The sequence below is a fragment of the Lygodium microphyllum genome, chromosome 9 (genome assembly GCF_053477565.2).
Source record: "Lygodium microphyllum isolate KBCC chromosome 9, Lygodium_microphyllum_v1.1.10, whole genome shotgun sequence".
Lineage (NCBI taxonomy): Eukaryota > Viridiplantae > Streptophyta > Polypodiopsida > Schizaeales > Lygodiaceae > Lygodium > Lygodium microphyllum.
In genome coordinates, this window is record NC_141143.1 from 25,260,576 (window position 1) to 25,281,881 (window position 21,306).

Consider the following 21,306-nt stretch of genomic DNA (forward strand, 5'->3'; position numbering starts at 1 on the left):
CATCTGTATCTGAGCATTGTCAACTGTGTCAACTTCCATTCTATGTGTCCTCCATAGCCAAACAAAACTTGCAGCCAATTGAGCTCCTAGATCTCATAGTAGAGGCCATATCTCATTACAATTTCTTCTGAGGAGTTGTTCAGCAACTCAAGTTGCAACTTCTTGCCACAATAGCTCATGACATTGAGCACTCTATGCTCCAACATTTCTAGAATTTGTCATCATTTCCTGGTTTGTGCATGTGTTTGTTCATATGCCCTGCTCTCCCTACACACATCATTATTCTCACCGAGTTCATAGGGCGAGTGAAGCTCCATGCCTAAAATCTCTCCTACTCAAAGGGTTTTCAAAATGGTCATCTCTGTGAGCTGCAATAAGTGAAAAATCAAGCCCATGTCGTGAAACCCTAAACACAAAGCCATATGAAAGGAGCTACAAGCTCAACCCCCGAGACCTATGGACCACTTATTGGTCAAGAGTTTCAAGCCAAGCGACCATGGCTACCTCTCACATAGCTGACACACCCTCCCTACCTATGGGGTGTAGTGAGCTTACCTTGATGCCCGATTGAGTACCCTCCTCTACCGTGCACACCGATAGCTCCATGATCCTTGAGGCAAGCTCAAGCAACCTCAATCCCTCTCCAACAAGCTCCATCCTCCATAGCCTCACGAGACAAGAGAAGAGTAGAGAAGAGAAGAAGATGAAGAGAGGAGATGGGGAGCTTCTTCTCCTCAGTCCCTCACTCTTACACACTCACTCACTCCCTCTCTCAAGCACAAGCAATAAGGCAAGAAGAAGAGAAGAAGAAGAAGAAAAATTTTGCCACACACAAGAATGAGCTTCTCGTTCACTTTTCAAGTTTATATACATGCCCTACTTTCCACGGGCGGTCATCCTTAATTTTTACATGGCCGGCCATGGCTTAGGTCCTTTTTCTCCATTCTTTCACTTCCTAGCTAGTCCTACCGCCCTTTTAAGTTTACAATTTGCACAGGAGGGAGCCTGGTGCTCTTTTACAAGGATTTGAGAGAGCCTTTGTATTTAAAGGTGCGCTTTCTTGCTTTTAACTCTTCCAAACTTCGACGGCTGTGCCTTGGACTTTTGGCAGTTGTTCCCATGCTTTTGGATTTTTTCCGGACTTATTATTCTTCTAGGCACCTTCTCCATGCCTACTACCCTACACCTTTTCCTGCTTCTTAAATTTTTCTATTTTTTTGCTTTTTTCCTGTTGCTAGTGTTGCAGTAAATAGTTGCAATAAACATTACCCCCTCCTAGCTGAGTGCCAATCCCATGGCACTGATGTGGGTGGTAGCTTGGAAGTACATGCCCTTGTCGAGGATGGTGTTGGAGGGGTTCATCCTTGAAATTGAAAATTATATTGAATTGGGTCCCTCCAAAAAGGTGTCTTAACAAAGATCTACCTTGTCTTGACAAAGATCTGCCCTTGAAATTGAAAATGGTGTTGAGGTAGATCCATTGGTTGATGTGCTTTCTCCTTGATACGGCTCGATTTTAACCTGCAAGGAAAAGTTGTGCACTTCCTAAGGGGTGTATCTGCCTCTCCGTGGTGCATGCAGTGCACGTGGCGGTGGAATTGGGAGTTGGGTCGAACCTTGGACAAGCCCACAGTGTTGTCTCACACTTGAGGACCCAATTCGCGCATCATCATGGGTGCGGTGCAGAGCTTAGGGTGGCATGTCTAGTAGTCTTTCCCTTGATGTGCCCTAAGCATGAGGTGGGGAAGGGGCTAGGTGGAAACCCTAGGTGCAGTGAATGCGGCACTCAAGATGTTTCATAGGGAGCTCAAACCTTTGCTTTTCTCTTTCTTGCATCTTTTTGTCCTCTAGTACCCTCTTTCTTTTCATTCCCGGTAATGGCCTCTTTTATTTTTCTTTCTTTCTCTCTCTCTCTTTTTCATTCTCTTTTTTTTTTTGAATGACTTATTGATCATGGTTGCAAAACTGGAATAGAAAAAGAGTTCTTATGTTGTATTCCTATCATTCTAGGATGGTCCACGAGGTGGCCTCAGGCACTTAGTCAAAAATGTGTGGCTTTGCAGATATTCTTTGATGCTAGCTCTTACCTTCAGAGGTGTTGATGACAAAAAGGGATGGTTACACCTCGTGAAGCAGGTATCGCTCATGTCCTCTAGGATTTTCATGCAAAAGGAGGGGAGTAAGGTCGCCCTCATCATGAACCTAGTCATGGCGTGACTATTGATGCCTAAGTTGATATCAAAAAAGAGCGGGGGAAGGTGGGCTTTCTCAGCTGCATGCTTTTGCTTAAGCAAGAACTTAATGAGCCTAAGGTAATTACAGGTTACTATAAATGATGGGTCTGGACATGAGGATAAATCCTTGAGGATGCGGTTGATGGATGGAAGGATATCCTCCAATCTAAAAACCAAGCATCCATTGGGAGTCCGTGCATTGACATTGTAGACTGTTGGAAAGTCAAGGGGCCCATGCAGGTTCCTGTCATGGTCGACTCCATGTCTGCGGGGGTAAGGCATGTAGATGGGGTCGTTTCGCTCTTCAAGCAATGAGCTACAGAAAGTAGTCCAGGCATCAAAGTTGGTATCCCATATCCTCATCCTCCACTTCAGCTACCCCTCGTAGCCTTGGACAGTCTTGGAAACCTGGTTCACCTTGTCCTGCCAATAATCTACTGGTTCTTGCCTCCATCTGGTAATATGATGTTTCTCTCCTCTATCCATATGTTGGAGAGGTCATTAGCCATTCTGTTGATTCTTGCCACCATCTCTAGGGGTAGAACACGATCCAAAGCTCGTGGATAAGAAAAGGATAGCTCAAATGGTCGTGTCTGGAACTCCTACTATCACCATATAGTCAACTCTTGAGACCAGCTGATGGGATGGGGATCCTCGTGTATCGGCATGGGCTCTTCAGGGAGTTGTTGTGGCCATACTCTCACTCTCCTTTGGGCTTGCTCCGCAAGCTCTTGCCTTCTTCTACGGGCTACTACCATATGTTCAAGAATTTGTGCCCCTTCTGGCTCTTCTTGTGACAATTCAGGTAGGGGCCGACTAGGCTCTCTATGCTATTCTTCCTCAAATTCTTGCTCTACCGCCGACTAGTCTTTAGGTGGTGGTGGCTATTTCACTTGTCCTTCAAACCCTAGTTCCCTGAGCTCGTCAAGGAAAGGATTGCTTGCCGTAGGTAGCTTTATTGTTGTGTTGCAGTAATACCTATGCCAATTAGAAGGGTGTGTTCTTCAAGGTCATATCTCAAGGCATGAGATGTCAATTCTAACTTCTTCTTCATCCTTTCCATTGAGTCCTCGCCTTCAACTTGGGTGACATTCAGCACCGTGCTCAAGAAGGCTTGTCTCTGAGTGTTTGAGCACACTTTGGTAGCTTCTGCTCTTGATTCCACGAACACTCTTTCGCATTCACTCATTGCCAGGCATTCTATTAGTCCACACACTCTTTTGAAGTTGTGCCGCTCCCATTGCCGTACTTTCTCTTCCATCTTTTTCCTTCCCTCCTCCATTTCTCGAGACAACATCACTACCGCCTGTTGCTGCTCATTCACTAAGTCTAGCATCTGCGTCTTCTCCTTATTGTGGCGGTTCAGCTACTCTTTTGTTGTTTTCCTTCCTTGTTCTGCAATGGTAAGCTGCAGTTGTGCCTCTACAAATCTCTTTGACAGTTCTTCCTGAATCTGCTCACGGCTTTCTAACTCTGCAAAATGCAGTCTTCTTTCTGCTAGTGCCATAGCCATGAGAGCTTCCATATCTCTTTTTTTGTTTTCCAAGTCATCTTTCAGCTCTTGTGTGCTTCTTCCTGTGGCATCCTACATTTCTTGCTCTAGGACTTGGATCTCTCTTTCTAGTCTTTCTTTCTCCTCTATTTCATACCACAGCCAGAATGCCAAGGTGTCCTCTTGCTCTTGAAATTGCTCTTTCGACTCCTGGTTTTCTTCCTATCAGTGCTTCTCCAAGCGAGCAATCCTTTCCATTAGCTCATCATACTGCTGAATTAACATTTTTTGACTCTTTAGATGAGCTAGTATATCTTATTCTTCCTCTTCCAATCTTTGCCTCAAATGATCCTCATTCTCTTGAGCTTCCTTGGTCTTGGCATCCAACTGCTCTTTTAGGGCCTTAAGCTCTTTTTGATGATCTACGGCTTGCTTGGACACATTGAGCCTCAAAGTTGCCAAGGTTTCCTTTTCAATGTCTAGCTCTGCCAAGGCCACTTTCTTTTCCTCTCTGGCATTGCTCAACTAAGTGAGGAGTTCAACCACATATGCATTGTAGTCTGCTGCTAGTGACACTATGAGAGGGGCCGTAGTGGTTGATGCTTCCAGCTTCTGTCACTTAGGCTCTTACCATGATTCTGCATCTGTTGTGGCTGGCCTCTTGCCATGATTCTGCATCTGTTGCAGCCGGCCTCTTTGTTCCTACTTTGGGGGCAATCTCTGCCACTTTGTTAGCTAGGAGTTGTATCATTGCCATTAATTGAGCTGTGTCCACAACTGGCACCAACTCCTATGTCATGGTGGGTGTGGTTTCAGTTGGGAGTGGCACAAGGGAAGAGGGGAGGGGGTGCAGTGGGGCCTTGCCCTTTCCTGCAACCACCGGGCCTATTTCTACACTACCACCAACTCCAATCTCATGATGCGGGCTCAGTGAGCTCATCTCTCACTCTCCATGGGTCTCTTCCACGAACCTGTGAGTTGCCTCTGCCAAATCCTCAACTTCCTTCCTCCTTATTTATTCAGCTTCATCTTTAGCTCTTCTCTTCCTCTCCTCCTCGGCTCTTCTTGACTCTTCTCTGATCCTTTCAAATTCTTCCTCTTCTTTTCTCCTTCGTTCCTCCTCTATTCTTTTGGACTCTTCTTGTTCTCTTTTCAACTCAACTTTCTCTTCCTTGCTTAACTTTTCCTTCTTCTGTTTTTGGATCTTGGCAGTCTTCGCCCTTCCTTGTGCCCTAGCTTCAGCTTGAGTGGATGGTGCTTCAGGCTCTTCTCAATCACTAATAGTGCATTCACTGGATCTATCTTCCTCATGGTGTAGTGGCTGGGAGGGTGCTACTATCTCTTCAATTCCCCCTACTTTCTTGGTGGCCCCGTGAATAATGTCCATCAGTACACCACCATATTTGATGTAGAATCCTTGGCGGCAGAGAGGACTTCTTGCCGATTGATCTCGATGTAGAGGCTGGGGACTCTCCTCCAACTGTTGTTGCACCTGTAGCAAGGGCCTTTTGCTGCTGTCTCGATAGTCTTTATGACGAACCTATTCCAATCCACTTCCTCAAGGAACCCTATCGCTATGCTTTCCAACACCAGGACACTGATCCTATTCATCAAAGCATTGTATCTCTGTCTTGAGAAGAGGGTGTGGACCATCTTTACTTCTGAGTTTGGGATGTCTGCCAAACTTACTCCATCCACTGTGTGCATCTCACTCCTGTTCATCCCCAGCATGACATATATGTCTCTTCTATGATGCTTCACAGCCTTGGGGGCCAAGCCAAGGGCCTTCTCCACCACCAGCGTTAAGCAGTACCTCCACCTGGTGGGCAACATCCCCTCTTCTTACTGTCATTGTGCCATAGTTCCTACAAGCATCAAAACTCAGGAACTCTACACAAGCATTGTAATCCACCGCTTGTCGCACTTTCTCCACATACTTCCGAAGAGTACACTTGTCCACCAACTACTTTACTGCGGGCTCCTCTAGGATGGCTTCGTCCAGGTTGAGAGTGTGCTTGAAGGTGAACTGATTAAATCCTCGTGTCTCCACACCTATCCCATACTTGGCTTGTTCTTCTTCCGTGAACGGAAGCTTACCGCCTTTTTCCTATCCTACCATTGTGGGTACCTGCCATGCAACAATACCCTTAATTAGTATTGATGGGGTAGGAAAGACTGAATTATGGCATTATGAAAGAATTGAACAATTAGAAAAGCTGCAGGAGAACGTGAAATTTGAGAAATAACAACCTGAAAGAAAAGACATGAATTTTCCAAGTGTGCTTTGCTCTTAAGTTTCTATGCGTAGTTCAACTTTTCATTATGTTTTTCCTTTTTGTTATGTTTTTTTTATCACCTTACCCCCTCCCCCTTGTGGAAAGATGAAAACCCTTCCTAGGATTGAATAGGACGAGGCAAGGGCGTTAAAGCACATCGTGGTGTGTTTAATTTGACAACAGTCATCACTGGTAGAAATTTGGGTTGTATTCCAATTGGGCATGACAATCAAGTTCATGCGATCTAATGGATGCTTGCATGATATACGTTAGGACATCATGTAGCAATCGCCAAATTTGAGGTAGCTAGCAATGTGTAGCTCTTCTTCTGTAAGGACTTGGTTGATGTAAGGATGGGCCAATAAATGGTCATCAAGCAATTTGTTATGCATGATGGTCAATAACCCTAAAAGAAGTAGGAGCTACGTACATGGGGTCATATTTCATAGCCTTGATTGCGCATCTTTGCTCGGCATTTGTCATAATTTGGCAATCTTTTCACTCCCATTAGAGGCGTAAGGCGTATCATTGCTGTAAGAATGAAGAGGTAGAGTTTGCAAGACTCACGAGCTCTTCAAGCTTTTGGATTGGTGGAGAGCTGACAGGCTTTCGCTATGAGGTTAGCATCCTGCCAATGATTGCTTGCTCCTTTGAGACTTCACTGCTAGCGATAAGCTCAGCTGCAACCTTGGGAAATTTGATGGTCATGAGCTCGTACTCTTCCGAGGTGCATGGTAAAGCACAAACTTCAGAAGCAAGTGGCTCATTAAGAAGGCCAAGGTCTAGCCACTCATAACTTCAGCGAAGGTCATGAATGTGATATCCAGTATTTTAATGCAACTAACCAAGACATCACCTGAATTGGCAGCAAGGTCCTTGGCCATAGCAAGAAATGAGCATCGCACATATGAAGGCCTAAGACTTGCTAGTGGCTACGGTGGAACAGAACTAGATGGATGCATTAGCGATGATGTTCCGCTAAATTGCTCCTTGGGATGAGCATCCGCTTGGAAGGTTAGTTGTGTTTCTTGTGGCTTGGAAGATGTGCAACCTTCATCGTGAGCTGCTTTGAGCATGCAAGAGTCGGTCGCATTAGATGTAAGATTCGGTCACCTTAGATGATTGCGGGACATCTACCTATTGCGTAAGTTGATAGGTTTGTGAGATCTCGAGGGACATAGTGGGTTCAGGCTGCATGAGACTGATTGGTCGAGTCTCGAGAGACTTTGCTCTAGCATCAGTAGTGGCTGATTTAGAACCAACGGGTTGCGGCTTTGGCCGATAGATGGGCTTAGGTTTCGGGGCTTCAGCCTTTGTGGTTGTCATAGATTTGACAGCTTGGGTCTTAGTTATGGCTGGTTGTTTAGTAAACACACTGCTTGAAGCAAGTGTGGCTGCAAGCTATGTAAGGGGTTTGTTCTTAGGAATGATGTCTTGGGCACCCAGATCCAGTTGTTGCCCTCATCGTATCCTTGAGCACGTAATAGGGTTATGGGGACCCATCGCAACTTAAGGGTGGGTTTACGGCTTTGGCATCTAGGCTGCTTTCTAGGCTTTGCATGAGAGTTCCTAGGTCTGCGGGGTCGTGTTTGCTTATTGTGGGAATGCTTGCCTTGATGTTTAGGTACCCATTGAAATGTAGGTTGCTTAACCTTAGGAGTGGGTTTGGTGGGGAGGTTTTTTGTGGGCTGAGCGAGGTGTGACACATCACGACCCCCCTCCTTAGCCCTAGGCATGGTCTTCTCTACTGGTGGAGTGGCGGTCTTGGAGGGACCCGCATTGCCCTTGCTGAAAGTTGTCACGACGAAAATAAATTTCCTATGGCAAGGTGGATACAATGCAAGTCGTAATCGACGTAACAATGGGTTTGTTTTTTGAGAGTGTGTCCTAGTAGCGATGCCTTGCCTGCCTCCTTTGTGTTGGTGGGCAACACATAGAAGATGATTGGCAAACTTTCAGACTCAATAGAGACAACAACTTTGCACTTCCCAAGGAGTGCATAGGATTCGCCCCCAAATGGGCTAAGTTTAGCGTTAGTTGGCTACATCTGGGGTTGACCAATGAGGGTCCAATGAGCATGTGTTAGGATATTGAAGTCAGCTCCATCAAAGCATCAAAAGAATATATCTTTTGGGCTGCGGCCATGATTCGTAAATAAGCTAGAGCAATAGCTTCTCGTCATCCTCTATCTCGGTGATGGTTGCAACACGTAGACATTGACAGGGGCCTCTATCATAGGGGGCTCATGTAAAGGATGTGTGGGAGGGTAGTACTTCTTTATGCAACTGCCATTGAAAAAGCCTATGCCCTCGCCTTCCAGTGTTTCAAGTTCAACATTGCTCGTCCTACTGATGGCACACACTCTAAAAGGTCCTAACCCTCGAAACTTGAGAGCGGAATTTAGGTGACCGGAAGTTCTTAAAAATAGCTAAAAATTATGAATATCAAGGGAAAAATATTCAATATCAAAGGCGGTGGCTCGATCTAGGACGATTTTAAGCGTCAAAGTGCTTTAAAGGTGCCCGAGCGACACTTGTTGATTTTTCATAAATTTTCAGACAGTCGTGCGGGTTGACACGAGCTACTGGCCAATGCGGGATGCCAAGCCGGACGCCCAGGATTTTTCAGAGCTCAATTCCGAGTCCGGACGGGGAAATGGCCACAAAATGGTCAAGATATGAAAAGGTGGACACTTGGGAGGCCAAATTTGAGCATGCCTTTTGAGTTTGGAGCCCCCCCCCCCCAAAAAAATTTTATGCACCTTATGAGCAAAAAAACGTGGAGAGAGAATGAAGAGGGATGAAAAAACGTGATCAACAGAGAGCGCCATTTTTTTCGCCATGGATGGAGAGAGGGCATCATGGATGTTACAAACACCCTGCCTAATGGATTATGGGGCTTCATTCCCTCCTGTCTGTGGATCTTATCACCGTCCTTCGCTCCTCAATTGATGGCCTGAATGCTGAGATAGAAATCTAGTCTTTCTCTCTCTTCCCTCTCTCTCTTCTAAGGGGGAATTCATGTGGGAAGAAGAAAGAATGATGGAGGCTTGTCTGGCATGGATCGAATTGCTCCACGGGCTGGAAATGGTGATTTGTGATTATGCTGGACATGAAGTGCTGCTGATTTTCAGATTTGCAGCCATGGACATGAAACCCGAAACACGCAAATAAGCGGTAATTCAATTTTTTCAAAGGAAATTTGAGATTTTATGGCTTTTGATTGATAAAATGTTGTTTATGTGGGCTAAAAATTGTTTATATTGCTATTTTCCATGAGTACTTGCTGATCATAATCAAAAAATCAGAAAAATATGCATCTTGTGGCTCAAAATAATACACTAAAACACGTAAAATATGGAAAATCAAGGAAAAATGATATTTTTGGGCATAAAAATGGAAAAATGAATAGGAACACCAATTAAATTTTCATTTTTGCTGCAAGAAGGAACTAAGGGCCACAGCCCATAACCTATTTTGAATTTTTGATAATAAAATAATGCAAAAAATAAGGAAAATAGAGAAAAATCACTAAAAATAGGAGAAAAATGCATTTTGGGTGCGGAAAATTAATGAAAATTAAGAGCAATGTTTGTGAATGTTTGTGGGGACTGAAGCATGAGGATTTGCCTCAATTCAACCCCACCTTCTTGTTCTAGTGTATTTTTCCCGCTTTCTACACATAAAATGATGGCAAAATACCCTATAAATCTATACAACAATGCAACATTTGATCGATGGGAGGATAGAGTAGTTGAAATATGTCTAAATGCTGTGTGAGATGATGGAAACGTTGTTTATTTCTATGCATAGCATTTAGGACAGATAATAATTATAAAATAAGGGCCTAGTAGCACGAGGGTTTCCTCGGTGCTAGGTCTGTGCAACGCCGCATAAGAACGGTAGTTGGAAGTCATTAAAAGGATGTTTTCCACATGTGCACAATATTGATTCCATAACTGTTTGAGCACTTGGCATCCACACTATGCATAAATCATGGAAATATTTAAAGGTATCAGAAATCCTGGATGCACAACAATTGTTTTCATTAGGACCTTGACCTACGTTGAGTGAGAGACAGGACACCCTAAGCCATAAGCTAGTCGTGGGGTCTAGGGAAAAGAGAAGTAAGGACAATGGTACATTCCTGTATACGATTAAATGGTGCCTTGAGTGGACTTTTGTGCGAAATGTTTATATGTTGAGCGACGCATCGAGGGGCCAATCCCCAAGGTGTAGGAGAGTTGCAGAGGGTTGACGGCATTCAGTCGTAGGAGGAACCCCATGTGTATGTGATTCGAGCCTTTTGGCTATGTGTAAGGGACTCCCTCTGAGGAGTAGTGGGTGAGAGAAGAGTGGACTACAAACAACGTAATACAAACGCAAGATGTCTAGGAAGGCAATGCATGTGCCATCAACGCTCCTGGCCACGAGGCCGTGGGGTTGTTGAGCGCGTGAGATAGAGGTCCGGCTAGTGCACGAGCCAGTGCCGGCCCGTTTTTAGGTCCATCAGTGGTGCGTCTGCCGGGAGCCGCTTAAAAGTGGCGGTCCTCGAATCCTGGTTTTCTAGGGACCAACTAGCAGTTTATGCCAAAGGATACTGAGATTGATCCGTTATTTATTGATAAGCATCGTCTAGCAGAAATCCAAAAGCAAGAAAGAGACGAAAGAGCTAGGCGACGTGCTGAAATTTTTAGGAGATATTCCCCTAAGCGTAGCGGTGCTAAACCCTTACGAGGGAGTGGATCTAGTGGTCTTGGGGCCACAAGCAGCAAGTTAGGAGAAGGTGGAAGCTCTAGTGCTCCCCTTCCTGCCATAAGCCAGTCCATGTCAATTGCGGGAGGTGTAACCCCACCGTCCCCTATTCCTAGTGCAAATCCAATCCGCGTCATGGCGCAGCCTATTGCAATTCCAGCAGGAACGATGGATTTACCGGCTCTAGGTTACCCGCTACCCATTTTTAATGGGCTAGTTGAGGAAGATGCGGAACTCCACATTAGGGAGTTTCAAAAGCTGATGTTCAACTATCGCATTCAAGAAGAAGGACATTTAATGATGTTCTTCAATATGACTCTCAAAGGAAGAGCCGCTATATGGTATCATGGTTTAGAAGCCGGAACCATATTGAATATTGATGCATTTTATGGAGCTTTTCGAAGGGAGTTTGCCCCCGAAAGGGGTGGGCAATATTGGTTGCGTGTACTCAATGTGACCCGTCAAGAACCACACAAGGATATTCGTGCTTATGCGAAGAAAATAAAAGAGGTTTTCCGTAAGTTGGACACCTCTATTCCCATCCCCGCAGCTGCCCAATTGCAATATTTCCTACATGGTTTGGACTTTAATATCCAATTGCAGTTGAGTAGTGTCCCCTTGGGGGATATAGATACTACCATTACACGAGCACAAGAGGTGGAATCCCGACTACAAGCAGCCTATGCTTCTCGAGGCAATTCAAATATGGGTTTAGTATTGGGAAACAATATGGCAATGGCCAATGGCAGTAGTGGTCAAGGGATAGCGATGGCTAACCCTAATGGGAGAGAGAACATGATACAGAATGTGCCTTTATTACCAGCTCCCCCTAGCATGTCGATGCCTACGGGCAGTCAAATGGCTTCACGTGGTGGAGGCTAGGCGGTCAATTCTAACACCATGCTTGTGGTTCAACAACCTGTGCCTAATCGAATTGTTAGGCCGATGGAACGACATGGTAATGACCAAGGCTATGAGTCGAGTTCTTCCAATGTTCTTGGCGAGGTTAAGGACATGATGAAGCATTATACCGACATGATTATGGAGCAGTATCAACAAATAGCCGTTGATGTCAACTTCCTTAAAAAACAACAAAATTTGATAGGAAGTAGATACCCAGAGGAGGGTGCACCTTCGAGGTTTAGTTGCAAATGGTCTGGTGGGCAGCACTATCCAAGAAATTGCCCAAATGTTAAGTGCGACATTTGTGGAAAATCCGGCCATTTAGCAGCTACTTGCTGGAGTAAGATCAGTTCCCTCCAACGAGGTAGTCGGCAACCAGGGCCTGTTAATCATCGTGCCCAAGGAAATGATTCCCAGTGAGAAGATGGGCCTAAACAAATACTTCAACGACCAAAGACTACATTGGAGGAGCTACCAAGTGGTAGTGGGGTTAGTTTGATTGAGGCTGTACGAGTGAACGATGCTGAAACCTCTAATCTGCGAGCTGTTCTTACAAGAGGTCAAAAGGGTAGAGAAGCCGACAAGGATAAGCCTGTCGACGGAAACCCTAAACAAGGCGACAAAGAAACGCAAGTTTTGGATCCTTCCATGGAAGGAGACCTTTGAAGCCCGTGGAAAGTAAAGTCGATAAGGAACCACCAAAGAAGAAGGTGAAAGTTAAAAAGGAGGCATTGAAGCCAGTTCGGCGACCTAAAGAGCGGATGGTTTGGCGTGAAAAGCGAGCTCTATCAAACTATCATGAATTCGATTTGGCGAGCTCTCTTTGCGAAGTCAAGCCGGATGTGAATCTTTTACAGCTTATTAAGCTTTCCCCAGGAGTACGTAAGGAATTTAGAAAGATTCTACGTACCGGGTATATCATAGAACCTTTGGGTATTGCACGAGTTGGTGATGACTGGTTCGAGCATGCTGAGAAGCATTGCCCAAGGGTTGTAGCCTATGTCAATGGGATATTAGTAGATTATGCCATTGTCGACACGGGATCATTTGTTAACATTATGAGTTCTGAACTGATGGAAAGGTTGGGTCTTGCGATCCAGAAAGATACCTCCACAATTCTCAGAATGGCAGATGATAGTTTGAGACAACCGGAAGGCTGCATTACTAAGGTCCATGTCACTGTTGCAAATGTAGAATGCCTGTTGGACTTTAGGGTGATTCGTTTTGCAAGCCGTCCAAGTTACCAAGTATTACTCGGACGACCTTGGATCTTGGAAGCGGACTGCCAAGTGGATATACCCGCCGGTCGGCTAATATTCGGCAGAGGTTCCCAGCGTGTGGTAGTTGATGCTTATCCTGAGTCCCCGCAGAGTGAGAAAGCTCCTCTATCTTCTATAGAATTGGAGACATTAGAAGATTTATCTACCAGTGAGACATCATCGAGTGATGAGTCCAAAGAGGGATCCACCACGGAAGACATCTATCAGATCACTTTGAATGAGCCGATAGAGGGCCAAGATCGTATAAGAGATGCAGATGTTATCGAGCTAGACCTTGGTACGCCTGATGATTCGCGGCCAATCAAATTAGGTTCTATGCTCAGCTTAGCAGAAAGGGAGGACTATGTGGCCTTGATCCAGGAATTCTGTGATATCTTTGCCTGGAGTGATGATGAGTTGAGAGGCATCCCTCCTAGTCTTGCTGTTCATACAATTCCGTTGAAAGAGGGCAGTCATCCTGTACGGCAGAAAGTAAGGCGTATGCCTTTCGAATTGAGGGACGGCCTGTTTGAAGAGTTTCAGAAGCTTCGAAAAGCGGGTTTGATTTTTCCTGTGCAACACACGGAATGGTGTTCGCCGGTTGTGATTAGAAAGAAGAAGAATAATCAAATCTGTTTATGTGTAGACTTTAGGGAGCTGAATAAGCAGACAGTTAAGGACTACTACCCGTTGCCATTTATTGACTAGATTTTGGATCAATTAGTGGGTAGGGAGATATATTCGTTTATGGATTGCTTTGCAGGATACAACCAAATGGCAATTGCAGAAGAGGATAAGTTGAAAATAACTTTTATCACTGTATTTGGTACTTTTGCGTACCATGTGATGGCCTTTGGTTTATGCAATGCGCCTGGTTCGTGGCAACGAACAGCAGATAAGACATTCGGTGACATATCCCCTGAGGAGTTGAAGGTGTTTATTGATGACTTAGGGGCCGCCACCATGAGAGGAAGGCAGTTGATCATTTTAAGAAAATGCTTCGAGTGCTGTAGACAATTTTGCATCGCTCTAAACCCACGAAAGTGTGTTTTTGGAGTACCTTATGGGCTGTTGCTGGGTCATGTGGTCAGTTCGGTAGGAATTGCGACAGACCCCGAGAAGGTTAAAGTTATAGTTGCCATGGGTCCACCACGCACTCCGAAAGAAGTTCATAGCTTTCTGTCTTCAGTTGGTTACTACCGTAGATTCATCAATGCCTTAGCAGAAAGAATGTTGCCGCTTACAAATTTATTGTCCTTTAGCTGTTCGTTTGTATGGGGTGACCCTTGTAAGGTAGCATTCGAGGATGTGAAACAAGAGCTAGCAAGAGCGCCCATTTTAAAAGCACCTAAAAGAGGTGAGGTGTTTAATATATTTTCACCAGCCACTATGTATAGTATCAGCTATTGTTTAGCCCAAATTTGGGAAGAGAAGTGGTACCATCCGATTGCTTTTGCTAGTCAGAAGCTGGGGGTATCCGAAATCAATTATACCTACATGGAGAAGCTGTGTCTAGCGATGGTCTTTGGGACCAAGAAATTCAGGCATTATATTCTCTATGAGAAAGTCGTGCTTTATACGAAGGCAGAGGGGCTTCGATTATTGATGAATAAGCTACGGCCGCCTGATTGTCTAGCAAAGTGGTTGATCACTTTGCAGGAATTTGATTATGAAATCAGGAGTAAGCCACCAAGGTTGCAAGGCATCGTGGAATGTCTTGTGGACTTTGGGGAGCCGAAAGAATCTGGGGCTGAAGGTAGTGACATGGAGTTGTTATTTAAAATAGATACGACATCTATTCCCTCCTAGTATGCTGCAATAACGCATTATTTATCAACAGGAGAGGCGGGATCCGAATTATCTAAAGCTGAGAGAAGGAAAATTAAGCAGCAAGCGTTAAAGTTTGCTTTGATCGCAGGTACATTATATTGGCAAGGGGTTGATGATATCTATCGCCGATGTGTGATGCCTGACGAGGTGCCATTCATTTTGGAAGAGTGCCATGATTCTGCTTGCGGTGGCCATTTTGCAGGATGACTTACAGCACAAAAGGCTTTAAGAGCAGGTTATTGGTGGCCTGCCATCTTCTAGGATGCGTTTGCGTATGTTAAGAGATGCGATATTTGCCAACGACATGATAGTCGAGAGAATAGGAAACGACCACTCACCCCTATTATGGCGATACTTCCATTTGAGAAGTGGGGAATAGACTTTGTGGGTCCTATTACTCCGTCGTCGACTACACAAAAGAGGTACATTATTGTAGCAACTGACTACTTCACAAAGTGGTCAGAAGCACGTGCAACAAGGAAAGATGATGCTAAAGAAACTACTAGTTTCCTTTTAGAGCAGATAATATGCCAGTTTGGTCCGCCGAAAGAATTAGTGTCGGACCATAGAACCCATTTCGTGAATAAGGTGATTAAAGGTTTGACAAAGATGTGGCAAATCAAGCATAACAAGAAAACCCCATATAATCCGCAAGCCAATGGGCAAGTTGAAAGCACCAACAAGCAGCTTGTGGGCATCCTGTCCAAAATTGTGTCGGAAAAGAAACGGGATTGGGATAAAAAGTTATAGGTGGCAGTGTGGGCCTATAATACGACTTTCAAACGAGCCACTGGCCATACCCCGTTCAAGTTAGTATATGGGGAGGAGTGTGTCTTGCCTTTAGAAATTGAGCTACCGACTATTCGGTTTGCCATCAATCATTCTTTGAGCGATGAAGACGCACTTTTTGAGCGCTTGACGACACTGGCACATTTAGATGAGCTTAAGTTGCAGAGCTTATTGCATCAAGAAGTGGGGAAGCGCCGAATGAAGCAGCTACACGACCTCAAAGCCAAGAAATACACCTTTAAGAAAGGATAGCTTGTTCTGTATTATGATGCATGACGTGAATTATTTCCAGGCAAGCTAGAGCCCAAATGGGATGGGCCCTATAGGATCGTTAGAATAGGAAAGAATAAATCCACAGTCTTGTTAGCTGACCTTGAGGGGATAGAATTTAAAAATAAGGTTAATCTTAATAAGATTAAACCTTATTACTTCTGATTGCACTAATGATATGACTGCCTTGCAGGTCTAGGTGAGATCGATCAAACATCTGCAAGGAAATCGTGATAGAGGTTGATGGGTCGTCTGATCCCTTATTTAGAACACCCATATTTAGAACAGAGGTATCATCAGGGAAAGCTCATTTGGTGGAGCAAAGGATACAAGGTGATTGAGCAAGAAGGTGGGACATTTATTTGGGAGATCAAGGTCTTCTGCCATCACTGCCTACAAATTTTGACGAGCATCCCTATTGAATTCAATGATGATGGAGGGATGGAGCCTACAGTCCACCTGTTGAATATGCTGAATTTCGATTACCATAATTACGAGTAGAGTTCCAGATGGCGGGATATGTAAACCCTTTATGGACATACACCTTGTACTTTGATGGGGCGTCCAGGGGTGCATGCAAAAAAGGAAGTGTAGTAGTTGTCATCCGAGACCCCCGACGACGCATTGTCATGAAGTTAGCTGCTTATCTCGGGGCGAATTTTACCAATAATATGGTAGAATACAAAGCCCTGATTATGGGTTTGAATATTGCCAAGAAGGGTGGTATCCACCAGTTATTGGTGAAAGGGGACTCTCAGTTGGTTTTAAATCAACTCAATGGGATGTACATGGTGCGAAACCCCATCCTTTGCATGTACCATCATACTGCCATAGCCCTGCTAGACGAATTTGATAGAGTGTCTTTTCAGCTGATTCCACGGAATTGGAATCAGTTTGCCGATTCTTTGGCTAATTTTGCGTATGAAGAAGACCTCTTCTTTAATTGTGGGCCTTGTCCCGACATATCTATTGATGGTGAGACAGGACCTGGTCGTTTGTGGGGTATGCTTTCTGAACATGCCCTCTTTGGCAGGCGATGGTTGATCTGGGTGATGCAGAGGGTAAGCAAGACTCATCTGCCTTTATTATCTTGGACCCATAGACTGATTAGACGACATGTGATGCGAACACCTCTTGCAATATACGCAGGAGGTATAGGTCATAATCTAATGCACCTAGTTTAGGGCTACGAGCCTTTGTTCCCCTGGGAATGGTATGCTTTGATGTCTATCATAGTTGTTTCCAGGAGGATATTATGTGTAGTATTGTTTGATTTCATTAGGCCAAGAGGGCCGATTCAGTTTTGCAGTGAAGTGTTTCATTTCATTAGGCCAAGAGGGCCATTTCCTTGTCTAGTGCAGGTACGTTTAATCGGGTTTTTTTAAGTATTGCACTGGACATGTTTCGTGGTTTGTGGAATTTGGTGGAGCCTGGAGGAGCCTTTGCTGCGATGGAAGCTTCTTGTGGCCAATCCAGGTGATACCTCTCCTTTACGAGTACCTTTCTTTCCTGTTATATGTGTATTTGTACTTGTCGAGGGGATACATTTTTGTTGGGGACCGGCAACCAAGGCATGAAGTCCCAGGTTTAGGTTGAGTATGTTTGAGGGAGGTCGGAGTAGTCATTGCCTCCTGCAAAGACATTGTCAGACACCGAAAGACCTGTTTTAGAAGGAAGTCCTAGTGGCCCTGTCCTGCTAGCCTGCTAGGCAGCCGTTCTAGGAGTTCTTGTTAGTAGTGAGGCAGTTAGAGAAGCCTGCCAGAAGATAATAATGATGATGCCAAGAAACTCTGTACATCCTAAAAGATGAATATAAATACGAAGGGGTGTAAAAAGGGGTTCTAACCCCTATCCCAAGAAAAGAAAAGAAATGAAAATATATAAGCAGTTGATCATTGCCTTGCGACGGTCTGGTAGGTTCCTAGGGACGAGTCGGACCTGGGGCCGATACCTTGTATTCCTAGGGGTGGCTTCTTGCTGAAAAAAAAATGATGACAAAACAAGGAAGGTTGGAGTAAAAATAAAAGTGAGCGTTAGAAAAGGATTAAGTGTTGCCTTGCAAGGGCTTGGTAGGTCCTTGGGTGCTGAGACAGGTCCTGAGGCCGATGCCATGTTCTCCTTGGGTCACTACGCTCAGCTCCCTCCTTTTTACATGCCCAAGTATGTTCATCCAATAACAACCCTAAAAGAAGAAATATACTGAAAGCAAATATTCTTTGGTCAGGCTATAGGAGTCCTCGCCTTGTAGGAGCTCCTAGTTGAGTTGTTTTTAGTTGGTAAGTAGCGCAGACTACCACTTAGGGCAACCTCTTTGACAATTCTCTTTAGTTTGGCTGTGTTGGAGCAGCTGGTTAGTGACTCACTTCAGATCTTCTATTGGATGATGCTAGGCCTACTCCTTGTGGATGTCATGCATTGGTTCTGTCCAGGGGTAGGGGAAGCATTGTGCTGAGTTTTATTATATAACTGTTTTGTATCAGTTTGATGCTTCTTTGGTTGTTTATGTGCAGGTATGTTTGTGGATTCGATGGGCTGAGTCGCCCTATCCCGTGATCGCCAATGAGAGCGGAATTTAGGTGACGGAAAGTGCTTAAAAATAGCTAAAAATTATGAATATCAAGGGAAAAATATTCAATGTCAAAGGCGGCGGCTCGATCTAGGACGATTTTAAGCGTCAAAGTGCTTTAAAGGTGCCCGAGCGACACTTGTTGATTTTTCATAAATTTTCAGACAGTTGTGTGGGTTGACACGAGCTACTGGCCAATGCGGGATGCCAAGCCGGACGCCTAGGATTTTTCAGAGCTCAATTCCGAGTCCGGACGGGGAAATGCCCACAAAATGGTCAAGATATGAAAAGGTGGACACTTGGGAGGCCAAATTTGAGCATGCCTTTTGAGTTTGGACCCCCCCCCCCCCCCCCCCCCCCCCAAAAAAAAAATTTATGCACCTTATGAGCAAAAAAACGTGGAGAGAGAATGAAGAGGGATGAAAAAACGTGATCAACAGAGGGCGCCATTTTTTTCGCCATGGATGGAGAGAGGGCATCATGGATGTTACAAACACCCTGCCTAATGGATTATGGGGCTTCATTCCCTCCTGTCTGTGGATCTTATCGCCGTCCTTCGCTCCTCAATTGATGGCCTGAATGCTGAGATAGAAATCTAGTCTTTCTCTCTCTTCCCTCTCTCTCTTCTAAGGGGGAATTCATGTGGGAAGAAGAAAGAATGATGGAGGCTTGTCCGGCATGGATCGAATTGCTCCACGGGCTGGAAATGGTGATTTGTGATTATGCTGGACATGAAGTGCTGCTGATTTTCAGATTTGCAGCCATGGACATGAAACCCGAAACACGCAAATAAGCGGTAATTCAATTTTTTCAAAGGAAATTTGAGTTTTTATGGCTTTTGATTGATAAAATGTTGTTCATGTGGGCTAAAAATTGTTTATGTTGCTATATTCCATGAGTACTTGCTGATCATAATCAAAAAATCAGAAAAATGTGCATCTTGTGGCTCAAAATAATACACTAAAACACGTAAAATATGGAAAATCAAGGGAAAATGATATTTTTGGGCATAAAAATGGAAAAATGAATAGGAACACCAACTAAATTTTCATTTTTGCTGCAAGAAGGAACTAAGGGCCACAGCCCATAACCCATTTTGAATTTTCGGTAATAAAATAATGCAAAAAATAAGGGAAAATACAAGGAAAATAGAGAAAAATCACTAAAAATAGGAGAAAAATGCATTTTGGGTGCAGAAAATTAATGAAAATTAAGAGCAATGTTTGTGAATGTTTGTGGGGACTGAAGGATGAGGATTTTTCTCAGTTCAACCCCATCTTCTTGTTCTAGTGTGTTTTTCCCGCTTTCTACACATAAAATGATGGCAAAATGCCCTATAAATCTCTACAACAATGCAACATTTGATCGATGGGAGGATAGAGTAGTTGAAATATGTCTAAATGCTGTGTGAGATGATGGAAAAGTTGCTGATTTCTATGCATAGCATTTAGGACGGATAATAGTTATAAAATAAGGGCCTAGTTGCACGAGGGTTTCCTCGGTGCTAGGTTTGTGCAACGCCACATAAGAACGGTAGTTGGAAGTCATTAAAAGGATGTTTTCCACATGTGCACAATATTGATTCCATAACTGTTTGAGCACTTGGCATCCACACTATGCATAAATCATGGAAATATTTAAAGGTATCAGAAATCCTGGATGCACAGCAATTGTTTTCATTAGGACCTTGACCTACGTTGAGTGAGAGACAGGACACCCTAAGCCATAAGCTAGTCGTGGGGTCTAGGGAAAAGAGAAGTAAGTACAATGGTACATTCCTGTATACGACTAAATGGTGCCTTGAGTGGACTTTTGTGCGAAATGTTTATATGTTGAGCGACACATCGAGGGGCCAATCCCCAAGGTGTAGGAGAGTCGCAGAGGGTTGATGGCATTCAGTCGTAGGAGGAACCCCATGTGTATGTGATTCGAGCCTTTTGGCTATGTGTAAGGGACTCCCTCTAAGGAGTAGTGGGTGAGAGAAGAGTGGACTATAAACAACGTAATACAAACGCAAGATGTCTAGGAAGGCAATGCATGTGTCATCAACGCTCCTAGCCGCGAGGCCGTGGGGTTGTTGAGCGCGTGAGATAGAGGTCCGGCTAGTGCACGAGCCAGTGCCGGCCCGTTTTTAGGTCCATCAAAACTTCATTTTCTACTTATGGCCCTTCACAAAGTACAACAGCACAAGGTTGCCCTGGTCAAAATCACATTTTTTGACATGCTTGTCAAACCACATCTTTCTTCGTGCCTTTTCACAAATTAAAGCATGGGTGGCGATGAGTCTAGTTTCAATGAGCCATTCCAACTCGATAAGATGGTTAGTCCAAGCCTCTTTCCCTTCCCAATGCTCCTGCATCGCTATCCTCAATCTAGGGATAAAAAATTCTAAAGGCCGGATAGCCTCGGTTCCATATGTCAGCCTGAAGGGCATTTGTCATGCAATCGTTTTATAGGCTATTCGATAGGCCCATAAAGCTGCCACCATGAGCTTGTTATCCTAGTCACTCCGAGAAGTGGAAACCACCTTGTGAGCACATTGATCGAGATCTTATTCGTTGATTCTGTCTAGCCATTGGCTTGGGGATAGTACGGTGAAGACTTCCTATGAATGATCGAGAAGGTTAAGAGTAGGTGGGCAATCACCTCATTGATGAAGTGGGTGCCCTGGTCACTCACTATCTCAATAGGGCAACCAAATCTCGAGATGACCTGCTCCCATAAGAACTTCATTGTGGTCCTTGTGTCTCTTGCTTCAGCCCATTTTGTCAAATAGTAAGTTGCTACGATGGCATATCAAGCCTATGAATACTGGGCCATAGGACTAATGGGTCCGATGAAGTCAATGCCCCATTTCTCGAAAGATTATCATGCTATTATAGGATCAATTCCATTTTGTCCTTCCACGTGGGGACCTTGGTCCTTTGGCACTC